At 39.6% G+C, this 25,409-nt stretch overlaps 32 non-coding genes and 22 pseudogenes across 32 annotated transcripts; all 54 read left to right on the top strand.

The window, feature by feature from the left end:
• The first annotated feature begins 203 nt into the window (after positions 1–203).
• LOC146043827 (5S ribosomal RNA) lies at positions 204–323 on the top strand (annotated as a pseudogene).
• A 345-nt stretch (positions 324–668) lies between these two features.
• LOC146044255 (5S ribosomal RNA) lies at positions 669–787 on the top strand (annotated as a pseudogene).
• Positions 788–1,132: 345 nt separating this feature from the next.
• LOC146043619 (5S ribosomal RNA) lies at positions 1,133–1,251 on the top strand. Its single transcript, XR_014464611.1, has one exon. It is a non-coding gene; the product is annotated as a 5S ribosomal RNA (ribosomal RNA).
• Positions 1,252–1,700: 449 nt separating this feature from the next.
• LOC146044211 (5S ribosomal RNA) lies at positions 1,701–1,819 on the top strand (annotated as a pseudogene).
• A 345-nt stretch (positions 1,820–2,164) lies between these two features.
• LOC146043826 (5S ribosomal RNA) lies at positions 2,165–2,284 on the top strand (annotated as a pseudogene).
• A 345-nt stretch (positions 2,285–2,629) lies between these two features.
• Positions 2,630–2,748, top strand: LOC146043182 (5S ribosomal RNA). The gene has a single exon (XR_014464175.1). It is a non-coding gene; the product is annotated as a 5S ribosomal RNA (ribosomal RNA).
• A 345-nt stretch (positions 2,749–3,093) lies between these two features.
• On the top strand, positions 3,094–3,212 carry LOC146044832 (5S ribosomal RNA). Its single transcript, XR_014465269.1, has one exon. It is a non-coding gene; the product is annotated as a 5S ribosomal RNA (ribosomal RNA).
• Positions 3,213–3,557: 345 nt separating this feature from the next.
• Positions 3,558–3,677, top strand: LOC146044231 (5S ribosomal RNA; annotated as a pseudogene).
• A 345-nt stretch (positions 3,678–4,022) lies between these two features.
• LOC146043618 (5S ribosomal RNA) lies at positions 4,023–4,141 on the top strand. Its single transcript, XR_014464610.1, has one exon. It is a non-coding gene; the product is annotated as a 5S ribosomal RNA (ribosomal RNA).
• A 449-nt stretch (positions 4,142–4,590) lies between these two features.
• On the top strand, positions 4,591–4,709 carry LOC146044210 (5S ribosomal RNA; annotated as a pseudogene).
• A 345-nt stretch (positions 4,710–5,054) lies between these two features.
• LOC146043782 (5S ribosomal RNA) lies at positions 5,055–5,173 on the top strand (annotated as a pseudogene).
• Positions 5,174–5,518: 345 nt separating this feature from the next.
• On the top strand, positions 5,519–5,637 carry LOC146044709 (5S ribosomal RNA). The gene has a single exon (XR_014465146.1). It is a non-coding gene; the product is annotated as a 5S ribosomal RNA (ribosomal RNA).
• A 345-nt stretch (positions 5,638–5,982) lies between these two features.
• On the top strand, positions 5,983–6,101 carry LOC146044183 (5S ribosomal RNA; annotated as a pseudogene).
• Positions 6,102–6,446: 345 nt separating this feature from the next.
• On the top strand, positions 6,447–6,565 carry LOC146044614 (5S ribosomal RNA). The gene has a single exon (XR_014465050.1). It is a non-coding gene; the product is annotated as a 5S ribosomal RNA (ribosomal RNA).
• Positions 6,566–6,910: 345 nt separating this feature from the next.
• LOC146044609 (5S ribosomal RNA) lies at positions 6,911–7,029 on the top strand. Its single transcript, XR_014465046.1, has one exon. It is a non-coding gene; the product is annotated as a 5S ribosomal RNA (ribosomal RNA).
• Positions 7,030–7,374: 345 nt separating this feature from the next.
• On the top strand, positions 7,375–7,493 carry LOC146044831 (5S ribosomal RNA). The gene has a single exon (XR_014465268.1). It is a non-coding gene; the product is annotated as a 5S ribosomal RNA (ribosomal RNA).
• Positions 7,494–7,838: 345 nt separating this feature from the next.
• Positions 7,839–7,958, top strand: LOC146043825 (5S ribosomal RNA; annotated as a pseudogene).
• Positions 7,959–8,303: 345 nt separating this feature from the next.
• On the top strand, positions 8,304–8,422 carry LOC146043407 (5S ribosomal RNA). Its single transcript, XR_014464399.1, has one exon. It is a non-coding gene; the product is annotated as a 5S ribosomal RNA (ribosomal RNA).
• Positions 8,423–8,767: 345 nt separating this feature from the next.
• On the top strand, positions 8,768–8,886 carry LOC146044608 (5S ribosomal RNA). Its single transcript, XR_014465045.1, has one exon. It is a non-coding gene; the product is annotated as a 5S ribosomal RNA (ribosomal RNA).
• A 345-nt stretch (positions 8,887–9,231) lies between these two features.
• Positions 9,232–9,350, top strand: LOC146044829 (5S ribosomal RNA). The gene has a single exon (XR_014465266.1). It is a non-coding gene; the product is annotated as a 5S ribosomal RNA (ribosomal RNA).
• A 345-nt stretch (positions 9,351–9,695) lies between these two features.
• On the top strand, positions 9,696–9,815 carry LOC146043824 (5S ribosomal RNA; annotated as a pseudogene).
• Positions 9,816–10,160: 345 nt separating this feature from the next.
• On the top strand, positions 10,161–10,279 carry LOC146044077 (5S ribosomal RNA; annotated as a pseudogene).
• Positions 10,280–10,624: 345 nt separating this feature from the next.
• Positions 10,625–10,743, top strand: LOC146043311 (5S ribosomal RNA). Its single transcript, XR_014464305.1, has one exon. It is a non-coding gene; the product is annotated as a 5S ribosomal RNA (ribosomal RNA).
• Positions 10,744–11,088: 345 nt separating this feature from the next.
• On the top strand, positions 11,089–11,207 carry LOC146044828 (5S ribosomal RNA). Its single transcript, XR_014465265.1, has one exon. It is a non-coding gene; the product is annotated as a 5S ribosomal RNA (ribosomal RNA).
• A 345-nt stretch (positions 11,208–11,552) lies between these two features.
• LOC146043815 (5S ribosomal RNA) lies at positions 11,553–11,672 on the top strand (annotated as a pseudogene).
• Positions 11,673–12,017: 345 nt separating this feature from the next.
• Positions 12,018–12,136, top strand: LOC146044097 (5S ribosomal RNA; annotated as a pseudogene).
• A 345-nt stretch (positions 12,137–12,481) lies between these two features.
• LOC146043873 (5S ribosomal RNA) lies at positions 12,482–12,600 on the top strand (annotated as a pseudogene).
• A 449-nt stretch (positions 12,601–13,049) lies between these two features.
• On the top strand, positions 13,050–13,168 carry LOC146044018 (5S ribosomal RNA; annotated as a pseudogene).
• A 345-nt stretch (positions 13,169–13,513) lies between these two features.
• LOC146044644 (5S ribosomal RNA) lies at positions 13,514–13,632 on the top strand. Its single transcript, XR_014465081.1, has one exon. It is a non-coding gene; the product is annotated as a 5S ribosomal RNA (ribosomal RNA).
• Positions 13,633–13,977: 345 nt separating this feature from the next.
• Positions 13,978–14,096, top strand: LOC146043927 (5S ribosomal RNA; annotated as a pseudogene).
• Positions 14,097–14,441: 345 nt separating this feature from the next.
• Positions 14,442–14,560, top strand: LOC146044653 (5S ribosomal RNA). The gene has a single exon (XR_014465090.1). It is a non-coding gene; the product is annotated as a 5S ribosomal RNA (ribosomal RNA).
• Positions 14,561–14,905: 345 nt separating this feature from the next.
• LOC146043349 (5S ribosomal RNA) lies at positions 14,906–15,024 on the top strand. The gene has a single exon (XR_014464342.1). It is a non-coding gene; the product is annotated as a 5S ribosomal RNA (ribosomal RNA).
• Positions 15,025–15,369: 345 nt separating this feature from the next.
• LOC146043728 (5S ribosomal RNA) lies at positions 15,370–15,488 on the top strand. Its single transcript, XR_014464720.1, has one exon. It is a non-coding gene; the product is annotated as a 5S ribosomal RNA (ribosomal RNA).
• A 345-nt stretch (positions 15,489–15,833) lies between these two features.
• LOC146044827 (5S ribosomal RNA) lies at positions 15,834–15,952 on the top strand. The gene has a single exon (XR_014465263.1). It is a non-coding gene; the product is annotated as a 5S ribosomal RNA (ribosomal RNA).
• Positions 15,953–16,297: 345 nt separating this feature from the next.
• Positions 16,298–16,416, top strand: LOC146043937 (5S ribosomal RNA; annotated as a pseudogene).
• Positions 16,417–16,761: 345 nt separating this feature from the next.
• Positions 16,762–16,880, top strand: LOC146044826 (5S ribosomal RNA). The gene has a single exon (XR_014465262.1). It is a non-coding gene; the product is annotated as a 5S ribosomal RNA (ribosomal RNA).
• Positions 16,881–17,226: 346 nt separating this feature from the next.
• On the top strand, positions 17,227–17,345 carry LOC146043893 (5S ribosomal RNA; annotated as a pseudogene).
• A 346-nt stretch (positions 17,346–17,691) lies between these two features.
• Positions 17,692–17,810, top strand: LOC146043249 (5S ribosomal RNA). Its single transcript, XR_014464242.1, has one exon. It is a non-coding gene; the product is annotated as a 5S ribosomal RNA (ribosomal RNA).
• A 345-nt stretch (positions 17,811–18,155) lies between these two features.
• LOC146043556 (5S ribosomal RNA) lies at positions 18,156–18,274 on the top strand. Its single transcript, XR_014464548.1, has one exon. It is a non-coding gene; the product is annotated as a 5S ribosomal RNA (ribosomal RNA).
• A 345-nt stretch (positions 18,275–18,619) lies between these two features.
• LOC146044840 (5S ribosomal RNA) lies at positions 18,620–18,738 on the top strand. The gene has a single exon (XR_014465277.1). It is a non-coding gene; the product is annotated as a 5S ribosomal RNA (ribosomal RNA).
• Positions 18,739–19,083: 345 nt separating this feature from the next.
• LOC146043905 (5S ribosomal RNA) lies at positions 19,084–19,202 on the top strand (annotated as a pseudogene).
• Positions 19,203–19,547: 345 nt separating this feature from the next.
• Positions 19,548–19,656, top strand: LOC146044370 (5S ribosomal RNA; annotated as a pseudogene).
• Positions 19,657–20,001: 345 nt separating this feature from the next.
• LOC146043530 (5S ribosomal RNA) lies at positions 20,002–20,120 on the top strand. Its single transcript, XR_014464522.1, has one exon. It is a non-coding gene; the product is annotated as a 5S ribosomal RNA (ribosomal RNA).
• A 345-nt stretch (positions 20,121–20,465) lies between these two features.
• LOC146044308 (5S ribosomal RNA) lies at positions 20,466–20,574 on the top strand (annotated as a pseudogene).
• A 345-nt stretch (positions 20,575–20,919) lies between these two features.
• On the top strand, positions 20,920–21,038 carry LOC146044825 (5S ribosomal RNA). The gene has a single exon (XR_014465261.1). It is a non-coding gene; the product is annotated as a 5S ribosomal RNA (ribosomal RNA).
• Positions 21,039–21,383: 345 nt separating this feature from the next.
• LOC146044786 (5S ribosomal RNA) lies at positions 21,384–21,502 on the top strand. The gene has a single exon (XR_014465223.1). It is a non-coding gene; the product is annotated as a 5S ribosomal RNA (ribosomal RNA).
• A 345-nt stretch (positions 21,503–21,847) lies between these two features.
• Positions 21,848–21,966, top strand: LOC146044134 (5S ribosomal RNA). The gene has a single exon (XR_014464832.1). It is a non-coding gene; the product is annotated as a 5S ribosomal RNA (ribosomal RNA).
• Positions 21,967–22,311: 345 nt separating this feature from the next.
• LOC146044122 (5S ribosomal RNA) lies at positions 22,312–22,430 on the top strand. Its single transcript, XR_014464830.1, has one exon. It is a non-coding gene; the product is annotated as a 5S ribosomal RNA (ribosomal RNA).
• A 345-nt stretch (positions 22,431–22,775) lies between these two features.
• LOC146043467 (5S ribosomal RNA) lies at positions 22,776–22,894 on the top strand. Its single transcript, XR_014464460.1, has one exon. It is a non-coding gene; the product is annotated as a 5S ribosomal RNA (ribosomal RNA).
• A 345-nt stretch (positions 22,895–23,239) lies between these two features.
• Positions 23,240–23,358, top strand: LOC146043406 (5S ribosomal RNA). The gene has a single exon (XR_014464398.1). It is a non-coding gene; the product is annotated as a 5S ribosomal RNA (ribosomal RNA).
• Positions 23,359–23,703: 345 nt separating this feature from the next.
• Positions 23,704–23,822, top strand: LOC146044607 (5S ribosomal RNA). The gene has a single exon (XR_014465043.1). It is a non-coding gene; the product is annotated as a 5S ribosomal RNA (ribosomal RNA).
• A 345-nt stretch (positions 23,823–24,167) lies between these two features.
• On the top strand, positions 24,168–24,286 carry LOC146044824 (5S ribosomal RNA). Its single transcript, XR_014465260.1, has one exon. It is a non-coding gene; the product is annotated as a 5S ribosomal RNA (ribosomal RNA).
• Positions 24,287–24,631: 345 nt separating this feature from the next.
• LOC146043822 (5S ribosomal RNA) lies at positions 24,632–24,751 on the top strand (annotated as a pseudogene).
• Positions 24,752–25,096: 345 nt separating this feature from the next.
• Positions 25,097–25,215, top strand: LOC146043537 (5S ribosomal RNA). The gene has a single exon (XR_014464528.1). It is a non-coding gene; the product is annotated as a 5S ribosomal RNA (ribosomal RNA).
• Positions 25,216–25,409: the final 194 nt, after the last annotated feature.

Genomic DNA, 25,409 nt, shown 5'->3' with positions numbered 1-25,409 from the left:
CAATTCCAACTGCTTTTGGCAGCTAAACAGTGTTGAGCCTCTTTAGTAGTTTAATTTAAGACCCCCTGCTAATATCATGTCCTGTAGGTCTTTTTACATTACCAACACAGAATTTTTTTTAGTAAGCCAATACAGTTAGGAAACTTTTTTATTAGCTTACCTGGTGATAGAAGTAGAAGAGGGCAAAAAAGTGCCTGTATCTCACCTACAGCCATACCACATTGGATAGGCCTAATCTCGTCTGATCTTGGAATGCTAAGCAGTGTTGGGCCTGGTTAGTACTTGGGTGGGAGACCACATGGGAACACCAGGTGCTGTAGGTTTTTTCACATTACTGGCAAATTGTTTTTATTCTCTAGCTATTTAAATTGGAAATGTTTACTTTTTATTGCCAGTACAGACATTTGGAAGAAGTCAAACAGACACAATAGCCATCACCTAAAGACTTACCACACTGTTTAGGACCAATTCCAACTGCTTTTGGCAGCTAAACAGTGTTGAGCCTCTTTAGTAGTTTAATTTAAGACCCCCTGCTAATATCATGTCCTGTAGGTCTTTTTACATTACCAACACAGAATTTTTTTTAGTAAGCCAATACAGTTAGGAAACTTTTTTATTAGCTTACCTGGTGATAGAAGTAGAAGAGGGCAAAAAAGTGCCTGTATCTCACCTACAGCCATACCACATTGGATAGGCCCAATCTCGTCTGATCTTTGAAGCTAAGCAGTGTTGGGGCTGGTTAGTACTTGGGTGGGAGACCACATGGGAACACCAGGTGCTCTAGGTTTTTTCATATTACTGGCAAATTGTTTTTATTCTCTAGCTATTTAAATTGGAAACTTTTTCTTTTTATTGCCAGCACAGACATTTGGAAGAGGTCAAACTGACACAATAGCCATCACCTAAAGACTTACCACACTGTTTAGGCCCAATTCCAACTGCTTTTGGCAGCTAAACAGTGTTGAGCCTCTTTAGTAGTTTGATTTAAGACCCCCTGCTAATATCATGTCCTGTAGGTCTTTTTACATTACCAACACATGATTTTTTTCAGTAAGCCAATACAGTTAGGAAACTTTTTTATTAGCTTACCTGGTGATAGAAGTAGAAGAGGGCAAAAAAGTGCCTGTATCTCACCTACAGCCATACCACATTGGATAGGCCCAATCTCGTCTGATCTTGGAAGCTAAGCAGTGTTGGGCCTGGTTAGTACTTGGGTGGGAGACCACATGGGAACACCAGGTTCTGTGGGTTTTTTCACATTACTGGCAAATTGTTTTTATCTTGGAAGCTAAGCAGTGTTGGGCCTGGTTAGTACTTGGGTGGGAGACCACATGGGAACACCAGGTGCTGTAGGTTTTTCACATTACAGGCAAATTGTTTTTATTCTCTAGCTATTTAAATTGGAAACTTTTTCTTTTTATTGCCAGTACAGACATTTGGAAGAGGTCAAACAGACACAATTGCCATCACCTAAAGACTTACCACACTGTTTAGGCCCAATTCCAACTGCTTTTGGCAGCTAAACAGTGTTGAGCCTCTTTAGTAGTTTAATTTAAGACCCCCTGCTAATATCATGTCCTGTAGGTCTTTTTACATTACCAACACATGATTTTTTGCAGTAAGCCAATACAGTTAGGAAACTTTTTTATTAGCTTACATGGTGATAGAAGTAGAAGAGAGCAAAAAAGTGCCTGTATCTAACCTACAGCCATTCAACATTGCATAGGCCCAATCTCTTCTGATCTTGGAAGCTAAGCAGTGTTGGGCCTGGTTAGTACTTGGGTAGGAGACCACATGGGAACACCAGGTGCTGTAGGTTTTTTCACATTACTGGCAAATTGTTTTTATTCTCTAGCTATTTAAATTGGAAACTTTTTCTTTTTATTGCCAGTACAGACATTTGGAAGAAGTCAAACAGACACAATAGCCATCACCTAAAGACTTACCACACTGTTTAGGACCAATTCCAACTGCTTTTGGCAGCTAAACAGTGTTGAGCCTCTTTAGTAGTTTAATTTAAGACCCCCTGCTAATATCATGTCCTGTAGGTCTTTTTACATTACCAACACAGAATTTTTTTTAGTAAGCCAATACAGTTAGGAAACTTTTTTATTAGCTTACCTGGTGATAGAAGTAGAAGAGGGCAAAAAAGTGCCTGTATCTCACCTACAGCCATACCACATTGGATAGGCCTAATCTCGTCTGATCTTGGAATGCTAAGCAGTGTTGGGCCTGGTTAGTACTTGGGTGGGAGACCACATGGGAACACCAGGTGCTGTAGGTTTTTTCACATTACTGGCAAATTGTTTTTATTCTCTAGCTATTTAAATTGGAAATGTTTACTTTTTATTGCCAGTACAGACATTTGGAAGAAGTCAAACAGACACAATAGCCATCACCTAAAGACTTACCACACTGTTTAGGCCCAATTCCAACTGCTTTTGGCAGCTAAACAGTGTTGAGCCTCTTTAGTAGTTTAATTTAAGACCCCCTGCTAATATCATGTCCTGTAGGTCTTTTTACATTACCAACACATGATTTTTTTCAGTAAGCCAATACAGTTAGGAAACTTTTGTATTAGCTTACCTGGTGATAGAAGTAGAAGAGGGCAAAAAAGTGCCTGTATCTCAACTACAGCCATACCACATTGGATAGGCCCAATCTCGTCTGATCTTGGAAGCTAAGCAGTGTTGGGCCTGGTTAGTACTTGGGTGGGCGACCACATGGGAACACCAGGTGCTGTAGGTTTTTTCACATTACAGGCAAATTGTTTTTATTCTCTAGCTATTTAAATTGGAAAAAAATTCTTTTTATTGCCATCACTGACATTTGGAAGAGGTCAAACAGACACAATAGCCATCACCTAAAGACTTACCATACTGTTTAGGCCCAATTCCAACTGCATTTGGCAGCTAAACAGTGTTGAGCCTCTTTAGTAGTTTAATTTAAGACCCCCTGCTAATAACATGTCCTGTAGGTCTTTTTACATTACCAACACATGATTTTTTTCAGTAAGCCAATACAGTTAGGAAACTTTTTTATTAGCTTACCTGGTGATAGAAGTAGAAGAGGGCAAAAAAGTGCCTGTATCTCACCTACAGCCATACCACATTGGATAGGCCCAATCTCGTCTGATCTTGGAAGCTAAGCAGTGTTGGGCCTGTTTAGTACTTGGGTGGGAGACCACATGGGAACACCAGGTGCTGTAGGTTTTTTCACATTACTGGCAAATTGTTTTTATTCTCTAGCTATTTAAATTGGAAATGTTTACTTTTTATTGCCAGTACAGACATTTGGAAGAAGTCAAACAGACACAATAGCCATCACCTAAAGACTTACCACACTGTTTAGGACCAATTCCAACTGCTTTTGGCAGCTAAACAGTGTTGAGCCTCTTTAGTAGTTTAATTTAAGACCCCCTGCTAATATCATGTCCTGTAGGTCTTTTTACATTACCAACACAGAATTTTTTTTAGTAAGCCAATACAGTTAGGAAACTTTTTTATTAGCTTACCTGGTGATAGAAGTAGAAGAGGGCAAAAAAGTGCCTGTATCTCACCTACAGCCATACCACATTGGATAGGCCTAATGTCGTCTGATCTTGGAATGCTAAGCAGTGTTGGGCCTGGTTAGTACTTGGGTGGGAGACCACATGGGAACACCAGGTGCTGTAGGTTTTTTCACATTACTGGCAAATTGTTTTTATTCTCTAGCTATTTAAATTGGAAATGTTTACTTTTTATTGCCAGTACAGACATTTGGAAGAAGTCAAACAGACACAATAGCCATCACCTAAAGACTTACCACACTGTTTAGGACCAATTCCAACTGCTTTTGGCAGCTATACAGTGTTGAGCCTCTTTAGTAGTTTAATTTAAGACCCCCTGCTAATATCATGTCCTGTAGGTCTTTTTACATTACCAACACAGAATTTTTTTTAGTAAGCCAATACAGTTAGGAAACTTTTTTATTAGCTTACCTGGTGATAGAAGTAGAAGAGGGCAAAAAAGTGCCTGTATCTCACCTACAGCCATACCACATTGGATAGGCCCAATCTCGTCTGATCTTGGAAGCTAAGCAGTGTTGGGCCTGGTTAGTACTTGGGTGGGAGACCACATGGGAACACCAGGTTCTGTGGGTTTTTTCACATTACTGGCAAATTGTTTTTATCTTGGAAGCTAAGCAGTGTTGGGCCTGGTTAGTACTTGGGTGGGAGACCACATGGGAACACCAGGTGCTGTAGGTTTTTCACATTACAGGCAAATTGTTTTTATTCTCTAGCTATTTAAATTGGAAACTTTTTCTTTTTATTGCCAGTACAGACATTTGGAAGAGGTCAAACAGACACAATTGCCATCACCTAAAGACTTACCACACTGTTTAGGCCCAATTCCAACTGCTTTTGGCAGCTAAACAGTGTTGAGCCTCTTTAGTAGTTTAATTTAAGACCCCCTGCTAATATCATGTCCTGTAGGTCTTTTTACATTACCAACACATGATTTTTTGCAGTAAGCCAATACAGTTAGGAAACTTTTTTATTAGCTTACATGGTGATAGAAGTAGAAGAGAGCAAAAAAGTGCCTGTATCTAACCTACAGCCATTCAACATTGCATAGGCCCAATCTCTTCTGATCTTGGAAGCTAAGCAGTGTTGGGCCTGGTTAGTACTTGGGTAGGAGACCACATGGGAACACCAGGTGCTGTAGGTTTTTTCACATTACTGGCAAATTGTTTTTATTCTCTAGCTATTTAAATTGGAAACTTTTTCTTTTTATTGCCAGTACAGACATTTGGAAGAGGTCAAACAGACACAATAGCCATCACCTAAAGACTTACCACACTGTTTAGGCCCAATTCCAACTGCTTTTGGCAGCTAAACAGTGTTGAGCCTCTTTAGTAGTTTAATTTAAGACCCCCTGCTAATATCATGTCCTGTAGGTCTTTTTACATTACCAACACATAATTTTTTTCAGTAAGCCAATATAGTTAGGAAACTTTTTTATTAGCTTACCTGGTGATAGAAGTAGAAAAGGGCAAAAAAGTGCCTGTTTCTCACCTACAGCCATACCACATTGGATAGGCCCAATCTCGTCTGATCTTGGAAGCTAAGCAGTGTTGGGCCTGTTTAGCACTTGGGTGGGAGACCACATGGGAACACCAGGTGCTGTAGGTTTTTTCACATTACTGGCAAATTGTTTTTATTCTCTAGCTATTTAAATTGAAAACTTTTTCTTTTTATTGCCAGTACAGACATTTGGAAGAGGTCAAACAGACACAATAGCCATCACCTAAAGACTTACCACACTGTTTAGGCCCAATTCCAACTGCTTTTGGCAGCTAAACAGTGTTGAGCCTCTTTAGTAGTTTAATTTAAGACCCCCTGCTAATATCATGTCCTGTAGGTCTTTTTACATTACCAACACATGATTTTTTTCAGTAAGCCAATACAGTTAGGAAACTTTTCTATTAGCTTACCTGGTGATAGAAGTAGAAGAGGGCAAAAAAGTGCCTGTATCTCACCTTCAGCCATACCACATTGGATAGGCCCAATCTCGTCTGATCTTGGAAGCTAAGCAATGTTGGGCCTGGTTAGTACTTGGGTGGGAGACCACATGGGAACACCAGGTGCTGTAGGTTTTTTCACATTACTGGCAAATTGTTTTTATTCTCTAGCTATTTAAATTGGAAACGTTTACTTTTTATTGCCAGTACAGACATTTGGAAGAAGTCAAACAGACACAATAGCCATCACCTAAAGACGTACCACACTGATTAGGCCCAATTCCAACTGCTTTTGGCAGCTAAACAGTGTTGAGCCTCTTTAGTAGTTTAATTTAAGACCCCCTGCTAATATCATGTCCTGTAGGTCTTTTTACATTACCAACACATAATGTTTTTCAGTAAGCCAATACAGTTAGGAAACTTTTTTATTAGCTTACCTGGTGATAGAAGTAGAAGAGGGCAAAAAAGTGCCTGTATCTCACCTACAGCCATACCAAATTGGATAGGCCCAATCTCGTCTGATCTTAAAAGCTAAGCAGTGTTGGGCCTGTTTAGTACTTGGGTGGGAGACCACATGGGAACACCAGGTGCTGTAGGTTTTTTCACATTACTGGCAAATTGTTTTTATTCTCTAGCTATTTAAATTGGAAACTTTTTCTTTTTATTGCCAGTACAGACATTTGGAAGAGGTCAAACAGACACAATAGCCATCACCTAAAGACTTACCACACTGTTTAGGCCCAATTCCAACTGCTTTTGGCAGCTAAACAGTGTTGAGCCTCTTTAGTAGTTTAATTTAAGACCCCCTGCTAATATCATGTCCTGTAGGTCTTTTTACATTACCAACACATGATTTTTTTCAGAAAGCCAATACAGTTAGGAAACTTTTGTATTAGCTTACCTGGTGATAGAAGTAGAAGAGGGCAAAAAAGTGCCTGTATCACACCTACAGCCATACCACATTGGATAGGCCCAATCTCGTCTGATCTTGGAAGCTAAGCAGTGTTGGGCCAGGTTAGTACTTAGGTGGGAGACCACATGGGAACACCAGGTGCTGTAGGTTTTTTCACATTACTGGCAAATTGTTTTTATTCTCTAGTTATTTAAATTGGAAAAATTTTCTTTTTATTGCCAGTACAGACATTTGGAAGAGGTCAAACAGACACAATAGCCATCACCTAAAGACTTACCACACTGTTTAGGCCCAATTCCATCTGCTTTTGGCAGCTAAACAGTGTTGAGCCTCTTTAGTAGTTTAATTTAAGACCCCCTGCTAATATCATGTCCTGTAGGTCTTTTTACATTACCAACACATGATTTTTTTCAGTAAGCCAATACAGTTAGGAAACTTTTGTATTAGCTTACCTGGTGATAGAAGTAGAAGAGGGCAAAAAAGTGCCTGTATCTCACCTACAGCCATACCACATTGGATAGGCCCAATCTCGTCTGATCTTGGAAGCTAAGCAGTGTTGGGCCTGGTTAGTACTTGGGTGGGCGACCACATGGGAACACCAGGTGCTGTAGGTTTTTTCACATTACAGGCAAATTGTTTTTATTCTCTAGCTATTTAAATTGGAAAAAATTTCTTTTTATTGCCATCACTGACATTTGGAAGAGGTCAAACAGACACAATAGCCATCACCTAAAGACTTACCATACTGTTTATGCCCAATTCCAACTGCATTTGGCAGCTAAACAGTGTTGAGCCTCTTTAGTAGTTTAATTTAAGACCCCCTGCTAATAACATGTCCTGTAGGTCTTTTTACATTACCAACACATGATTTTTTTCAGTAAGCCAATACAGTTAGGAAACTTTTTTATTAGCTTACCTGGTGATAGAAGTAGAAGAGGGCAAAAAAGTGCCTGTATCTCACCTACAGCCATACCACATTGGATAGGCCCAATCTCGTCTGATCTTGGAAGCTAAGCAGTGTTGGGCCTGTTTAGTACTTGGGTGGGAGACCACATGGGAACACCAGGTGCTGTAGGTTTTTTCACATTACTGGCAAATTGTTTTTATTCTCTAGCTATTTAAATTGGAAATGTTTACTTTTTATTGCCAGTACAGACATTTGGAAGAAGTCAAACAGACACAATAGCCATCACCTAAAGACTTACCACACTGTTTAGGACCAATTCCAACTGCTTTTGGCAGCTAAACAGTGTTGAGCCTCTTTAGTAGTTTAATTTAAGACCCCCTGCTAATATCATGTCCTGTAGGTCTTTTTACATTACCAACACAGATTTTTTTTTAGTAAGCCAATACAGTTAGGAAACTTTTTTATTAGCTTACCTGGTGATAGAAGTAGAAGAGGGCAAAAAAGTGCCTGTATCTCACCTACAGCCATACCACATTGGATAGGCCTAATCTCGTCTGATCTTGGAATGCTAAGCAGTGTTGGGCCTGGTTAGTACTTGGGTGGGAGACCACATGGGAACACCAGGTGCTGTAGGTTTTTTCACATTACTGGCAAATTGTTTTTATTCTCTAGCTATTTAAATTGGAAATGTTTACTTTTTATTGCCAGTACAGACATTTGTAAGAAGTCAAACAGACACAATAGCCATCACCTAAAGACTTACCACACTGTTTAGGACCAATTCCAACTGCTTTTGGCAGCTAAACAGTGTTGAGCCTCTTTAGTAGTTTAATTTAAGACCCCCTGCTAATATCATGTCCTGTAGGTCTTTTTACATTATCAACACATAATTTTTTTCAGTAAGCCAATACAGTTAGGAAACTTTTTTATTAGCTTACCTGGTGATAGAAGTAGAAGAGGGCAAAAAAGTGCCTGTATCTCACCTACAGCCATACCACATTGGATAGGCCCAATCTCGTCTGATCTTGGAAGCTAAGCAGTGTTGGGCCTGGTTAGTACTTGGGTGGGAGACCACATGGGAACACCAGGTGCTTTAGGTTTTTTCACATTACTGGCAAATTGTTTTTATTCTCTAGCTATTTAAATTGGAAACGTTTACTTTTTATTGCCAGTACAGACATTTGGAAGAAGTCAAACAGACACAATAGCTATCACCTAAAGACTTACCACACTGTTTAGGCCCAATTCCAACTGCTTTTGGCAGCTAAACAGTGTTGAGCCTCTTTAGTAGTTTAATTTAAGACCCCCTGCTAATATCATGTCCTGTAGGTCTTTTTACATTACCAACACATGATTTTTTTCAGTAAGCCAATACAGTTAGGAAACTTTTTTATTAGCTTACCTGGTGATAGAAGTAGAAGAGGGCAAAAAAGTGCCTGTATCTCACCTACAGCCATACCACATTGGATAGGCCCAATCTCGTCTGATCTTGGAAGCTAAGCAGTGTTGGGCCTGGTTAGTACTTGGGTGGGCGACCACATGGGAACACCAGGTGCTGTAGGTTTTTTCACATTACAGGCAAATTGTTTTTATTCTCTAGCTATTTAAATTGGAAAAAATTTCTTTTTATTGCCATCACTGACATTTGGAAGAGGTCAAACAGACACAATAGCCATCACCTAAAGATTTACCATACTGTTTAGGCCCAATTCCAACTGCATTTGGCAGCTAAACAGTGTTGAGCCTCTTTAGTAGTTTAATTTAAGACCCCCTGCTAATAACATGTCCTGTAGGTCTTTTTACATTACCAACACATGATTTTTTTCAGTAAGCCAATACAGTTAGGAAACTTTTTTATTAGCTTACCTGGTGATAGAAGTAGAAGAGGGCAAAAAAGTGCCTGTATCTCACCTACAGCCATACCACATTGGATAGGCCCAATCTCGTCTGATCTTGGAAGCTAAGCAGTGTTGGGCCTGTTTAGTACTTGGGTGGGAGACCACATGGGAACACCAGGTGCTGTAGGTTTTTTCACATTACTGGCAAATTGTTTTTATTCTCTAGCTATTTAAATTGGAAATGTTTACTTTTTATTGCCAGTACAGACATTTGGAAGAAGTCAAACAGACACAATAGCCATCACCTAAAGACTTACCACACTGTTTAGGACCAATTCCAACTGCTTTTGGCAGCTAAACAGTGTTGAGCCTCTTTAGTAGTTTAATTTAAGACCCCCTGCTAATATCATGTCCTGTAGGTCTTTTTACATTACCAACACAGAATTTTTTTTAGTAAGCCAATACAGTTAGGAAACTTTTTTATTAGCTTACCTGGTGATAGAAGTAGAAGAGGGCAAAAAAGTGCCTGTATCTCACCTACAGCCATACCACATTGGATAGGCCTAATCTCGTCTGATCTTGGAATGCTAAGCAGTGTTGGGCCTGGTTAGTACTTGGGTGGGAGACCACATGGGAACACCAGGTGCTGTAGGTTTTTTCACATTACTGGCAAATTGTTTTTATTCTCTAGCTATTTAAATTGGAAATGTTTACTTTTTATTGCCAGTACAGACATTTGGAAGAAGTCAAACAGACACAATAGCCATCACCTAAAGACTTACCACACTGTTTAGGACCAATTCCAACTGCTTTTGGCAGCTAAACAGTGTTGAGCCTCTTTAGTAGTTTAATTTAAGACCCCCTGCTAATATCATGTCCTGTAGGTCTTTTTACATTACCAACACAGAATTTTTTTTAGTAAGCCAATACAGTTAGGAAACTTTTTTATTAGCTTACCTGGTGATAGAAGTAGAAGAGGGCAAAAAAGTGCCTGTATCTCACCTACAGCCATACCACATTGGATAGGCCCAATCTCGTTTGATCTTTGAAGCTAAGCAGTGTTGGGGCTGGTTAGTACTTGGGTGGGAGACCTCATGGGAACACCAGGTGCTGTAGGTTTTTTCACATTACTGGCAAATTGTTTTTATTCTCTAGCTATTTAAATTGGAAACTTTTTCTTTTTATTGCCAGTACAGACATTTGGAAGAGGTCAAACAGACACAATAGCCATCACCTAAAGACTTACCACACTGTTTAGGCCCAATTCCAACTGCTTTTGGCAGCTAAACAGTGTTAAACCTCTTTAGTAGTTTAATTTAAGACCCCCTGCTAATATCATGTCCTGTAGATCCTTTTACATTACCAACACATGATTTTTTTCAGTTAGCCATTACAGTTAGGAAACTTTTGTATTAGCTTACCTGGTGATAGAAGTAGAAGAGGGCAAAAAAGTGCCTGTATCTCACCTACAGCCATACCACATTGGATAGGCCCAATTACGTCTGATCTTGGAAGCTAAGCAGTGTTGGGCCTGGTTAGTACTTGGGTGGGCGACCACATGGGAACACCAGGTGCTGTAGGTTTTTTCACATTACAGGCAAATTGTTTTTATTCTCTAGCTATTTAAATTGGAAAAAATTTCTTTTTATTGCCATCACTGACATTTGGAAGAGGTCAAACAGACACAATAGCCATCACCTAAAGACTTACCATACTGTTTAGGCCCAATTCCAACTGCATTTGGCAGCTAAACAGTGTTGAGCCTCTTTAGTAGTTTAATTTAAGACCCCCTGCTAATAACATGTCCTGTAGGTCTTTTTACATTACCAACACATGATTTTTTTCAGTAAGCCAATACAGTTAGGAAACTTTTTTATTAGCTTACCTGGTGATAGAAGTAGAAGAGGGCAAAAAAGTGCCTGTATCTCACCTACAGCCATACCACATTGGATAGGCCCAATCTCGTCTGATCTTGGAAGCTAAGCAGTGTTGGGCCTGTTTAGTACTTGGGTGGGAGACCACATGGGAACACCAGGTGCTGTAGGTTTTTTCACATTACTGGCAAATTGTTTTTATTCTCTAGCTATTTAAATTGGAAATGTTTACTTTTTATTGCCAGTACAGACATTTGGAAGAAGTCAAACAGACACAATAGCCATCACCTAAAGACTTACCACACTGTTTAGGACCAATTCCAACTGCTTTTGGCAGCTAAACAGTGTTGAGCCTCTTTAGTAGTTTAATTTAAGACCCCCTGCTAATATCATGTCCTGTAGGTCTTTTTACATTACCAACACAGAATTTTTTTTAGTAAGCCAATACAGTTAGGAAACTTTTTTATTAGCTTACCTGGTGATAGAAGTAGAAGAGGGCAAAAAAGTGCCTGTATCTCACCTACAGCCATACCACATTGAATAGGCCTAATCTCGTCTGATCTTGGAATGCTAAGCAGTGTTGGGCCTGGTTAGTACTTGGGTGGGAGACCACATGGGAACACCAGGTGCTGTAGGTTTTTTCACATTACTGGCAAATTGTTTTTATTCTCTAGCTATTTAAATTGGAAATGTTTACTTTTTATTGCCAGTACAGACATTTGGAAGAAGTCAAACAGACACAATAGCCATCACCTAAAGACTTACCACACTGTTTAGGACCAATTCCAACTGCTTTTGGCAGCTAAACAGTGTTGAGCCTCTTTAGTAGTTTAATTTAAGACCCCCTGCTAATATCATGTCCTGTAGGTCTTTTTACATTACCAACACAGAATTTTTTTTAGTAAGCCAATACAGTTAGGAAACTTTTTTATTAGCTTACCTGGTGATAGAAGTAGAAGAGGGCAAAAAAGTGCCTGTATCTCACCTACAGCCATACCACATTGGATAGGCCCAATCTCGTTTGATCTTTGAAGCTAAGCAGTGTTGGGGCTGGTTAGTACTTGGGTGGGAGACCACATGGGAACACCAGGTGCTGTAGGTTTTTTCATATTACTGGCAAATTGTTTTTATTCTCTAGCTATTTAAATTGGAAACTTTTTCTTTTTATTGCCAGCACAGACATTTGGAAGAGGTCAAACTGACACAATAGCCATCACCTAAAGACTTACCACACTGTTTAGGCCCAATTCCAACTGCTTTTGGCAGCTAAACAGTGTTGAGCCTCTTTAGTAGTTTGATTTAAGAACCCCTGCTAATATCATGTCCTGTAGGTCTTTTTACATTACCAACACATGATTTTTTTCAGTAAGCCAATACAGTTAGGAAACTTTTTTATTAGCTTACCTGGTGATAGAAGTAGAAGAGGGCAAAAAAGTGCCTGTATCTCACCTACAGCCATACTACATTGGATAGGCCCAATCTCGTCTGATCTTGGAAGCTAAGCAGTGTTGGGCCTGGTTAGTACTTGGGTGGGAGACCACATGGGAACACCAGGTTCTGTGGGTTTTTTCACATTACTGGCAAATTGTTTTTATCTTGGAAGCTAAGCAGTGTTGGGCCTGGTTAGTACTTGGGTGGGAGACCACATGGGAACACCAGGTGCTGTAGGTTTTTCACATTACAGGCAAATTGTTTTTATTCTCTAGCTATTTAAATTGGAAACTTTTTCTTTTTATTGCCAGTACAGACATTTGGAAGAGGTCAAACAGACACAATTGCCATCACCTAAAGACTTACCACACTGTTTAGGCCCAATTCCAACTGCTTTTGGCAGCTAAACAGTGTTGAGCCTCTTTAGTAGTTTAATTTAAGACCCCCTGCTAATATCATGTCCTGTAGGTCTTTTTACATTACCAACACATGATTTTTTGCAGTAAGCCAATACAGTTAGGAAACTTTTTTATTAGCTTACATGGTGATAGAAGTAGAAGAGAGCAAAAAAGTGCCTGTATCTAACCTACAGCCATTCAACATTGCATAGGCCCAATCTCTTCTGATCTTGGAAGCTAAGCAGTGTTGGGCCTGGTTAGTACTTGGGTGGGAGACCACATGGGAACACCAGGTGCTGTAGGTTTTTTCACATTACTGGCAAATTGTTTTTATTCTCTAGCTATTTAAATTGAAAACTTTTTCTTTTTATTGCCAGTACAGACATTTGGAAGAGGTCAAACAGACACAATAGCCATCACCTAAAGACTTACCACACTGTTTAGGCCCAATTCCAACTGCTTTTGGCAGCTAAACAGTGTTGAGCCTCTTTAGTAGTTTAATTTAAGACCCCCTGCTAATATCATGTCCTGTAGGTCTTTTTACATTACCAACACATGATTTTTTTCAGTAAGCCAATACAGTTAGGAAACTTTTGTATTAGCTTACCTGGTGATAGAAGTAGAAGAGGGCAAAAAAGTGCCCGTATCTCACCTTCAGCCATACCACATTGGATAGGCCCAATCTCGTCTGATCTTGGAAGCTAAGCAATGTTGGGCCTGGTTAGTACTTGGGTGGGAGACCACATGGGAATACCAGGTGCTGTAGGTTTTTTCACATTACTGGCAAATTGTTTTTATTCTCTAGCTATTCAAATTGGAAACGTTTACTTTTTATTGCCAGTACAGACATTTGGAAGAAGTCAAACAGACACAATAGCCATCACCTAAAGACGTACCACACTGATTAGGCCCAATTCCAACTGCTTTTGGCAGCTAAACAGTGTTGAGCCTCTTTAGTAGTTTAATTTAAGACCCCCTGCTAATATCATGTCCTGTAGGTCTTTTTACATTACCAACACATAATGTTTTTCAGTAAGCCAATACAGTTAGGAAACTTTTTTATTAGCTTACCTGGTGATAGAAGTAGAAGAGGGCAAAAAAGTGCCTGTATCTCACCTACAGCCATACCACATTGGATAGGCCCAATCTCGTCTGATCTTAAAAGCTAAGCAGTGTTGGGCCTGTTTAGTACTTGGGTGGGAGACCACATGGGAACACCAGGTGCTGTAGGTTTTTTCACATTACTGGCAAATTGTTTTTATTCTCTAGCTATTTAAATTGGAAACTTTTTCTTTTTATTGCCAGTACAGACATTTGGAAGAGGTCAAACAGACACAATAGCCATCACCTAAAGACTTACCACACTGTTTAGGCCCAATTCCAACTGCTTTTGGCAGCTAAACAGTGTTGAGCCTCTTTAGTAGTTTAATTTAAGACCCCCTGCTAATATCATGTCCTGTAGGTCTTTTTACATTACCAACACATGATTTTTTTCAGAAAGCCAATACAGTTAGGAAACTTTTGTATTAGCTTACCTGGTGATAGAAGTAGAAGAGGGCAAAAAAGTGCCTGTATCACACCTACAGCCATACCACATTGGATAGGCCCAATCTCGTCTGATCTTGGAAGCTAAGCAGTGTTGGGCCTGGTTAGTACTTAGGTGGGAGACCACATGGGAACACCAGGTGCTGTAGGTTTTTTCACATTACTGGCAAATTGTTTTTATTCTCTAGTTATTTAAATTGGAAAAATTTTCTTTTTATTGCCAGCACTGACATTTGGAAGAGGTCAAACAGACACAATAGCCATCACCTAAAGACTTACCATACTGTTTAGGCCCAATTCCAACTGCTTTTGGCAGCTAAACAGTGTTGAGCCTCTTTAGTAGTTTAATTTAAGACCCCCTGCTAATAACATGTCCTGTAGGTCTTTTTACATTACCAACACATGATTTTTTTCAGTAAGACAATACAGTTGGGAAACTTTTTTATTAGCTTACCTGGTGATAGAAGTAGAAGAGGGCAAAAAAGTGCCTGTATCTCACCTACAGCCATACCACATTGTATAGGCCCAATCTCGTCTGATCTTAGAAGCTAAGCAATGTTGGGCCTGGTTAGTACTTGGTTGGGAGACCACATGGGAACACCAGGTGCTGTAGGTTTTTTCACATTACTGGCAAATTGTTTTTATTCTCTAGCTATTTAAATTGGAAAAGTTTACTTTTTATTGCCAGTACAGACATTTGGAAGAAGTCAAACAGACACAATAGCCATCACCTAAAGACTTACCACACTGTTTAGGACCAATTCCAACTGCTTTTGGCAGCTAAATAGTGTTGAGCCTCTTTAGTAGTTTAATTTAAGACCCCCTGCTAATAACATGTCCTGTAGGTCTTTTTACATTACCAACACATGATTTTTTTCAGTAAGACAATACAGTTGGGAAACTATTTTATTAGCTTACCTGGTGATAGAAGTAGAAGAGGGCAAAAAAGTGCCTGTATCTCACCTACAGCCATACCACATTGTATAGGCCCAATCTCGTCTGATCTTAGAAGCTAAGCAATGTTGGGCCTGGTTAGTACTTGGTAGGGAGACCACATGGGAACACCAGGTGCTGTAGGTTTTTTCACATTACTGGCAAATTGTTTTTATTCTCTAGCTATTTAAATTGGAAAAATTTTCTTTTTATTGCCAGCACTGACCTTTGGAAGAGGTCAAACAGACACAATAGCCATCACCTAAAGACTTACCATACTGTTTAGGCCCAATTCCAACTGCTTTTGGCAGCTAAACAGTGTTGAGCCTCTTTAGTAGTTTAATTTAAGACCCCCTGCTAATATCATGTCCTGTAGGTCTTTTTACATTACCAACACATAATTTTTTTCAGTAAGCAAATACATTTAGGAAACTTTTTTATTAGCTTACCTGGTGATAGAAGTAGAAGAGGGCAAAAAAGTGCCTGTATCTCACCTACAGCCATACCACATTGGATAGGCCCAATCTCGTCTGATCTTGGAAGCTAAGCAGTGTTGGGCCTGTTTAGTACTTGGGTGGGAGACCACATGGGAACACCAGGTGCTGTAGGTTTTTTCACATTACTGGCAAATTGTTTTTATTCTCTAGCTATTTAAATTGGAAACTTTTTCTTTTTATTGCCAGTACAGACATTTGGAAGAGGTCAAACAGACACAATAGCCATCACCTAAAGACTTACCACACTGTTTAGGCCCAATTCCAACTGCTTTTGGCAGCTAAACAGTGTTGAGCCTCTTTAGTAGTTTAATTTAAGACCCCCTGCTAATATCATGTCCTGTAGGTCTTTTTACATTACCAACACATGATTTTTTTCAGTAAGCCAATACAGTTAGGAAACTTTTGTATTAGCCTACCTGGTGATAGAAGTAGAAGAGGGCAAAAAAGTGCCTGTATCTCACCTACAGCCATACCACATTGGATAGGCCCAATCTCTTCTGATCTTGGAAGCTAAGCAGTGTTGGGGCTGGTTAGTACTTGAGTGGGAGACCACATGGGAACACCAGGTGCTGTAGGTTTTTTCACATTACTGGCAAATTGTTTTTATTCTCTAGCTATTTAAATTGGAAACGTTTACTTTTTATTGCCAGTACAGACATTTGGAAGAAGTCAAACAGACACAATAGCCATCACCTAAAGACTTACCACACTGTTTAGGCCCAATTCCAACTGCTTTTGGCAGCTAAACAGTGTTGAGCCTCTTTAGTAGTTTAATTTAAGACCCCCTGCTAATATCATGTCCTGTAGGTCTTTTTACATTACCAACACATAATTTTTTTCAGTAAGCAAATACATTTAGGAAACTTTTTTATTAGCTTACCTGGTGATAGAAGTAGAAGAGGGCAAAAAAGTGCCTGTATCTCACCTACAGCCATACCACATTGGATAGGCCCAATCTCGTCTGATCTTGGAAGCTAAGCAGTGTTGGGCCTGTTTAGTACTTGGGTGGGAGACCACATGGGAACACCAGGTGCTGTAGGTTTTTTCACATTACTGGCAAATTGTTTTTATTCTCTAGCTATTTAAATTTGGAAACTTTTTCTTTTTATTGCCAGTACAGACATTTGGAAGAGGTCAAACAGACACAATAGCCATCACCTAAAGACTTACCACACTGTTTAGACCCAATTCCAACTGCTTTTGGCAGCTAAACAGTGTTGAGCCTCTTTAGTAGTTTAATTTAAGACCCCCTGCTAATATCATGTCCTGTAGGTCTTTTTACATTACCAACACATGATTTTTTTCAGTAAGCCAATACAGTTAGGAAACTTTTGTATTAGCTTACCTGGTGATAGAAGTAGAAGAGGGCAAAAAAGTGCCTGTATCTCTCCTACAGCCATACCACATTGGATAGGCCCAATGTCGTCTGATCTTGGAAGCTAAGCAGTGTTGGGCCTGGTTAGTACTTGGGTGGGAGACCACATGGGAACACCAGGTGCTGTAGGTTTTTTTCACATTACTGGCAAATTGTTTTTATTCTCTAGCTATTTAAATTGGAAAAAAATTCTTTTTATTGCCAGCACTGACATTTGGAAGAGGTCAAACAGACACAATAGCCATCACCTAAAGACTTACCATACTGTTTAGGCCCAATTCCAACTGCATTTGGCAGCTAAACAGTGTTGAGCCTCTTTAGTAGTTTAATTTAAGACCCCCTGCTAATAACATGTCCTGTAGGTCTTTTTACATTACCAACACATGATTTTTTTCAGTAAGCCAATACAGTTAGGAAACTTTTGTATTAGCTTACCTGGTGATAGAAGTAGAAGAGGGCAAAAAAGTGCGTGCATCTCACCTACAGCCATACCACATTGGATAGGCCCAATCTCGTTTGATCTTGGGAGCTAAGCAGTGTTGGGCCTGGTTAGTACTTGGGTGGGAGACCACATGGGAACACCAGGTGCTGTAGGTTTTTTCACATTACTGGCAAATTGTTTTTATTCTCTAGCTATTTAAATTGGAAACGTTTACTTTTTATTGCCAGTACAGACATTTGGAAGAAGTCAAACAGACAAAATAGCCATCACCTAAAGACTTACCACACTGTTTAGGACCAATTCCAACTGCTTTTGGCAGCTAAACAGTGTTGAGCCTCTTTAGTAGTTTAATTTAAGACCCCCTGCTAATATCATGTCCTGTAGGTCTTTTTACATTACCAACACATAATTTTTTTCAGTAAGCCAATTCAGTTAGGTAACTTTTTTATTAGCTTACCAGGTGATAGAAGTAGAAGAGGGAAAAAAAGTGCCTGAATCTCACCTACAGCCATACCACATTGGATAGGCCCAATCTTGTCTGATCTTGGAAGCTAAGCAGTGTTGGGCCTGTTTAGTACTTGGGTGGGAGACCACATGGGAACACCAGGTGCTGTAGGTTTTTTCACATTACTGGCAAATTGTTTTTATTCTCTAGCTATTTAAATTGGAAACTTTTTATTTTTATTGCCAGTACAAACATTTGGAAGAGGTCAAACAGACACAATAGCCATCACCTAAAGACTTACCACACTGTTTAGGCCCAATTCCAACTGCTTTTGGCAGCTAAACAGTGTTGAGCCTCTTTAGTAGTTTAATTTAAGACCCCCTGCTAATATCATGTCCTGTAGGTCTTTTTACATTACCAACACATAATTTTTTTCAGTAAGCCAATACAGTTAGGAAACTTTTGTATTAGCCTACCTGGTGATAGAAGTAGAAGTGGGCAAAAAAGTGCCTGTATCTCACCTACAGCCATACCACATTGGATAGGCCCAATCTCGTCTGATCTTGGAAGCAAAGCAGTGTTGGGCCTGGTTAGTACTTGGGTGGGAGACCACATGGGAACACCAGGTGCTGTAGGTTTTTTCACATTACTGGCAAATTGTTTTTATTCTCTAGCTATTTAAATTGGAAACGTTTACTTTTTATTGCCAGTACAGACATTTGGAAGAAGTCAAACAGACACAATAGCCATCACCTAAAGACTTACCACACTGTTTAGGCCCAATTCCAACTGCTTTTGGCAGCTAAACAGTGTTGAGCCTCTTTAGTAGTTTAATTTAAGACCCCCTGCTAATATCATGTCCTGTAGGTCTTTTTACATTACCAACACATGATTTTTTTCAGTAAGAAAATACAGTTAGGAAACTTTTGTATTAGCTTACCTGGTGATAGAAGTAGAAGAGGGCAAAAAAGTGCCTGTATCTCACCTACAGCCATACAACATTGGATAGGCCCAATCTTGTCTGATCTTGGAAGCTAAGCAGTGTTGGGCCTGGTTAGTACTTGGGTGGGAGACCACATGGGAACACCAGGTGCTGTAGGTTTTTTCACATTACTGGCAAATTGTTTTTATTCTCTAGCTATTTAAATTGGAAACATTTACTTTTTATTGCCAGTACAGACATTTGGAAGAAGTCAAACAGACACAATAGCCATCACCTAAAGACTTACCACACTGTTTAGGACCAATTCCAACTGCTTTTGGCAGCTAAACAGTGTTGAGCCTCTTTAGTAGTTTAATTTAAGACCCCCTGCTAATATCATGTCCTGTAGGTCTTTTTACATTACCAACACATAATTTTTTTCAGTAAGCCAATTCAGTTAGGAAACTTTTTTATTAGCTTACCTGGTGATAGAAGTAGAAGAGGGCAAAAAAGTGCCTGTATCTCACCTACAGCCATACCACATTTGATAGGCCTGATCTTGGAAGCTAAGCAGTGATGGGCCTGTTTAGTACTTGGGTGGGAGACCACATGGGAACACCAGGTGCTGTAGATTTTTTCACATTACTGGCAAATTGTTTTTATTCTCTAGTAGGTTAAATTGGAAACTTTTTCTTTTTATTGCCAGTACAGACATTTGGAAGAGGTCAAACAGACACAATAGCCATCACCTAAAGACTTACCACACTGTTTAGGCCCAATTCCAACTGCTTTTGGCAGCTAAACAGTGTTGAGCCTCTTTAGTAGTTTAATTTAAGACCCCCTGCTAATATCATGTCCTGTAGGTCTTTTTACATTACCAACACATGATTTTTTTCAGTAAGCCAATACAGTTAGGAAACTTTTTTATTAGCTTACCTGGTGATAGAAGTAGAAGAGGGCAAAAAAGTGCCTGTATCTCACCTACAGCCATACCACATTGGATAGGCCCAATCTCGTCTGATCATGGAAGCTAAGCAGTGTTGGGCCTGGTTAGTACCTGGGTGGGAGACCACATGGGAACACCAGGTGCTGTAGGTTTTTTCACATTACTGGCAAATTGTTTTTATTCTCTAGCTATTTAAATTGGAAACGTTTACTTTTTATTGCCAGTACAGACATTTGGAAGAAGTCAAACAGACACAATAGCCATCACCTAAAGACTTACCACACTGTTTAGGACCAATTCCGACTGCTTTTGGCAGCTAAACAGTGTTGAGCCTCTTTAGTAGTTTAATTTAAGACCCCCTGCTAATATCATGTCCTGTAGGTCTTTTTACATTACCAACACATATTTTTTTTCAGTAAGCCAATTCAGTTAGGAAACTTTTTTATTAGCTTACCTGGTGATAGAAGTAGAAGAGGGCAAAAAAGTGCCTGTATCTCACCTACAGCCATACCACATTGGATAGGCCTGATCTTGGAAGCTAAGCAGTGTTGGGCCTGTTTAGTACTTGGGTGGGAGACCACATGGGAACACCAGGTGCTGTAGGTTTTTTCACATTACTGGCAAATTGTTTTTATTCTCTAGTTATTTAAATTGGAATCTTTTTCTTTTTATTGCCAGTACAGACATTTGGAAGAAGTCAAACAGACACAATAGCCATCACCTAAAGACGTACCACACTGATTAGGCCCAATTCCAACTGCTTTTGGCAGCTAAACAGTGTTGAGCCTCTTTAGTAGTTTAATTTAAGACCCCCTGCTAATATCATGTCCTGTAAGTCTTTTTACATTACCAACACATAATTTTTTTCAGTAAGCCAATACAGTTAGGAAACTTTTTTATTAGCTTACCTGGTGATAGAAGTAGAAGAGGGCAAAAAAGTGCCTGTATCTCACCTACAGCCATACCACATTGGATAGGCCCAATCTCGTCTGATCTTGGAAGCTAAGCAGTGTTGGGCCTGTTTAGTACTTGGGTGGGAGACCACATGGGAACACCAGGTGCTGTAGGTTTTTTCACATTACTGGCAAATTGTTTTTATTCTCTAGCTATTTAAATTGGAAACTTTTTCTTTTTATTGCCAGTACAAACATTTGGAAGAGGTCAAACAGACACAATAGCCATCACCTAAAGACTTACCACACTGTTTAGGCCCAATTCCAACTGCTTTTGGCAGCTAAACAGTGTTGAGCCTCTTTAGTAGTTTAATTTAAGACCCCCTGCTAATATCATGTCCTGTAGGTCTTTTTACATTACCAACACATGATTTTTTTCAGTAAGCCAATACAGTTAGGAAACTTTTGTATTAGCTTACCTGGTGATAGAAGTAGAAGAGGGCAAAAAAGTGCCTGTATTTCACCTACAGCAATACCACATTGGATAGGCCCAATCTCGTCTGATCTTGGAAGCTAAGCAGTGTTGGGCCTGGTTAGTACTTGGGTGGGAGACCACATGGGAACACCAGGTGCTGTAGGTTTTTTCACATTACTGGCAAATTGTTTTTATTCTCTAGCTATTTAAATTGGAAAAAATTTCTTTTTATTGCCAGCACTGACATTTGGAAGAGGTCAAACAGACACAATAGCCATCACCTAAAGACTTACCATACTGTTTAGGCCCAATTCCAACTGCATTTGGCAGCTAAACAGTGTTGAGCCTCTTTAGTAGTTTAATTTAAGACCCCCTGCTAATAACATGTCCTGTAGGTCTTTTTACATTACCAACACATGATTTTTTTCAGTAAGCCAATACAGTTAGGAAACTTTTTTATTAGCTTACCTGGTGATAGAAGTAGAAGAGGGCAAAAAAGTGCCTGTATCTCACCTACAGCCATACCACATTGGATAGGCCCAATCTCGTCTGATCTTGGAAGCTAAGCAGTGTTGGGCCTGGTTAGTACTTGGGTGGGAGACCACATGGGAACACCAGGTGCTGTAGGTTTTTTCACATTACTGGCAAATTGTTTTTATTCTCTAGCTATTTAAATTGGAAACTTTTTCTTTTTATTGCCAGTACAGACATTTGGAAGAGGTCAAACAGACACAATAGCCATCACCTAAAGACTTACCACACTGTTTAGGCCCAATTCCAACTGCTTTTGGCAGCTAAACAGTGTTGAGCCTCTTTAGTAGTTTAATTTAAGACCCCCTGCTAATATCATGTCCTGTAGGTCCTTTTACATTACCAACACATGATTTTTTTCAGTTAGCCAATACAGTTAGGAAACTTTTGTATTAGCTTACCTGGTGATAGAAGTAGAAGAGGGCAAAAAAGTGCCTGTATCTCACCTACAGCCATACCACATTGGATAGGCCCAATCTCGTCTGATCTTGGAAGCTAAGCAGTGTTGGGCCTGGTTAGTACTTGGGTGGGAGACCACATGGGAACACCAGGTGCTGTAGGTTTTTTCACATTACTGGCAAATTGTTTTTATTCTCTAGCTATTTAAATTGGAAACTTTTTCTTTTTATTGCCAGCACAGACATTTGGAAGAGGTCAAACAGACACAATAGCCATCACCTAAAGACTTACCAAACTGTTTAGGCTCAATTCCATCTGCTTTTGGCAGCTAAACAGTGTTGAGCCTCTTTAGTAGTTTAATTTAAGACCACCTGCTAATATCATGTCCTGTAGGTCTTTTTACATTACCAACACATTATTTTTTTCAGTAAGCCAATACAGTTAGGAAACTTTTGTATTAGCTTACCTGGTGATAGAAGTAGAAGAGGGCAACAAAGTGCCTGTATCTCACCTTCAGCCATACCACATTGGATAGGCCCAATCTCGTCTGATCTTGGCAGCTAAGCAGTGTTGGGCCTGGTTAGTACTTGGGTGGGAGACCACATGGGAACACCGGGTGCTGTAGGTTTTTTCACATTACTGGCAAATTGTTTTTATTCTCTAGCTATTTAAATTGGAAACGTTTACTTTTTATTGCCAGTACAGACATTTGAAAGAAGTCAAACAGACACAATAGCCATCACCTAAAGACTTACCACACTGTTTAGGACCAATTCCAACTGCTTTTGGCAGCTAAACAGTGTTGAGCCTCTTTAGTAGTTTAATTTAAGACCCCCTGCTAATATCATGTCCTGTAGGTCTTTTTACATTATCAACACATAATTTTTTTCAGTAAGCCAATACAGTTAGGAAACTTTTTTATTAGCTTACCTGGTGATAGAAGTAGAAGAGGGCAAAAAAGTGCCTGTATCTCACCTACAGCCATACCACATTGGATAGGCCCAATCTCGTCTGATCTTGGAAGCTAAGCAGTGTTGGGCCTGGTTAGTACTTGGGTGGGAGACCACATGGGAACACCAGGTGCTTTAGGTTTTTTCACATTACTGGCAAATTGTTTTTATTCTCTAGCTATTTAAATTGGAAACGTTTACTTTTTATTGCCAGTACAGACATTTGGAAGAAGTCAAACAGACACAATAGCCATCACCTAAAGACTTACCACACTGTTTAGGCCCAATTCCAACTGCTTTTGGCAGCTAAACAGTGTTGAGCCTCTTTAGTAGTTTAATTTAAGACCCCCTGCTAATATCATGTCCTGTAGGTCTTTTTACATTACCAACACATGATTTTTTTCAGTAAGCCAATACAGTTAGGAAACTTTTGTATTAGCTTACCTGGTGATAGAAGTAGAAGAGGGCAAAAAAGTGCCTGTATCTCACCTACAGCCATACCACATTGGATAGGCCCAATCTCGTCTGATCTTGGAAGCTAAGCAGTGTTGGGCCTGGTTAGTACTTGGGTGGGCGACCACATGGGAACACCAGGTGCTGTAGGTTTTTTCACATTACAGGCAAATTGTTTTTATTCTCTAGCTATTTAAATTGGAAAAAAATTCTTTTTATTGCCATCACTGACATTTGGAAGAGGTCAAACAGACACAATAGCCATCACCTAAAGACTTACCATACTGTTTATGCCCAATTCCAACTGCATTTGGCAGCTAAACAGTGTTGAGCCTCTTTAGTAGTTTAATTTAAGACCCCCTGCTAATAACATGTCCTGTAGGTCTTTTTACATTACCAACACATGATTTTTTTCAGTAAGCCAATACAGTTAGGAAACTTTTTTATTAGCTTACCTGGTGATAGAAGTAGAAGAGGGCAAAAAAGTGCCTGTATCTCACCTACAGCCATACCACATTGGATAGGCCCAATCTCGTCTGATCTTGGAAGCTAAGCAGTGTTGGGCCTGTTTAGTACTTGGGTGGGAGACCACATGGGAACACCAGGTGCTGTAGGTTTTTTCACATTACTGGCAAATTGTTTTTATTCTCTAGCTATTTAAATTGGAAATGTTTACTTTTTATTGCCAGTACAGACATTTGGAAGAAGTCAAACAGACACAATAGCCATCACCTAAAGACTTACCACACTGTTTAGGACCAATTCCAACTGCTTTTGGCAGCTAAACAGTGTTGAGCCTCTTTAGTAGTTTAATTTAAGACCCCCTGCTAATATCATGTCCTGTAGGTCTTTTTACATTACCAACACAGAATTTTTTTTAGTAAGCCAATACAGTTAGGAAACTTTTTTATTAGCTTACCTGGTGATAGAAGTAGAAGAGGGCAAAAAAGTGCCTGTATCTCACCTACAGCCATACCACATTGGATAGGCCTAATCTCGTCTGATCTTGGAATGCTAAGCAGTGTTGGGCCTGGTTAGTACTTGGGTGGGAGACCACATGGGAACACCAGGTGCTGTAGGTTTTTTCACATTACTGGCAAATTGTTTTTATTCTCTAGCTATTTAAATTGGAAATGTTTACTTTTTATTGCCAGTACAGACATTTGGAAGAAGTCAAACAGACACAATAGCCATCACATAAAGACTTACCACACTGTTTAGGACCAATTCCAACTGCTTTTGGCAGCTAAACAGTGTTGAGCCTCTTTAGTAGTTTAATTTAAGACCCCCTGCTAATATCATGTCCTGTAGGTCTTTTTACATTATCAACACATAATTTTTTTCAGTAAGCCAATACAGTTAGGAAACTTTTTTATTAGCTTACCTGGTGATAGAAGTAGAAGAGGGCAAAAAAGTGCCTATATCTCACCTACAGCCATACCACATTGGATAGGCCCAATCTCGTCTGATCTTGGAAGATAAGCAGTGTTGGGCCTGGTTAGTACTTGGGTGGGAGACCACATGGGAACACCAGGTGCTTTAGGTTTTTTCACATTACTGGCAAATTGTTTTTATTCTCTAGCTATTTAAATTGGAAACGTTTACTTTTTATTGCCAGTACAGACATTTGGAAGAAGTCAAACAGACACAATAGCCATCACCTAAAGACTTACCACACTGTTTAGGCCCAATTCCAACTGCTTTTGGCAGCTAAACAGTGTTGAGCCTCTTTAGTAGTTT

This window comes from Crinia signifera, chromosome 19, assembly GCF_055691185.1.
Source record: "Crinia signifera chromosome 19, ASM5569118v1, whole genome shotgun sequence".
Classification (NCBI taxonomy): Eukaryota; Metazoa; Chordata; class Amphibia; order Anura; family Myobatrachidae; genus Crinia; species Crinia signifera.
Note: the sequence above shows the minus strand (reverse complement) of the source record. Positions and strands in the feature narration are given on the sequence as shown.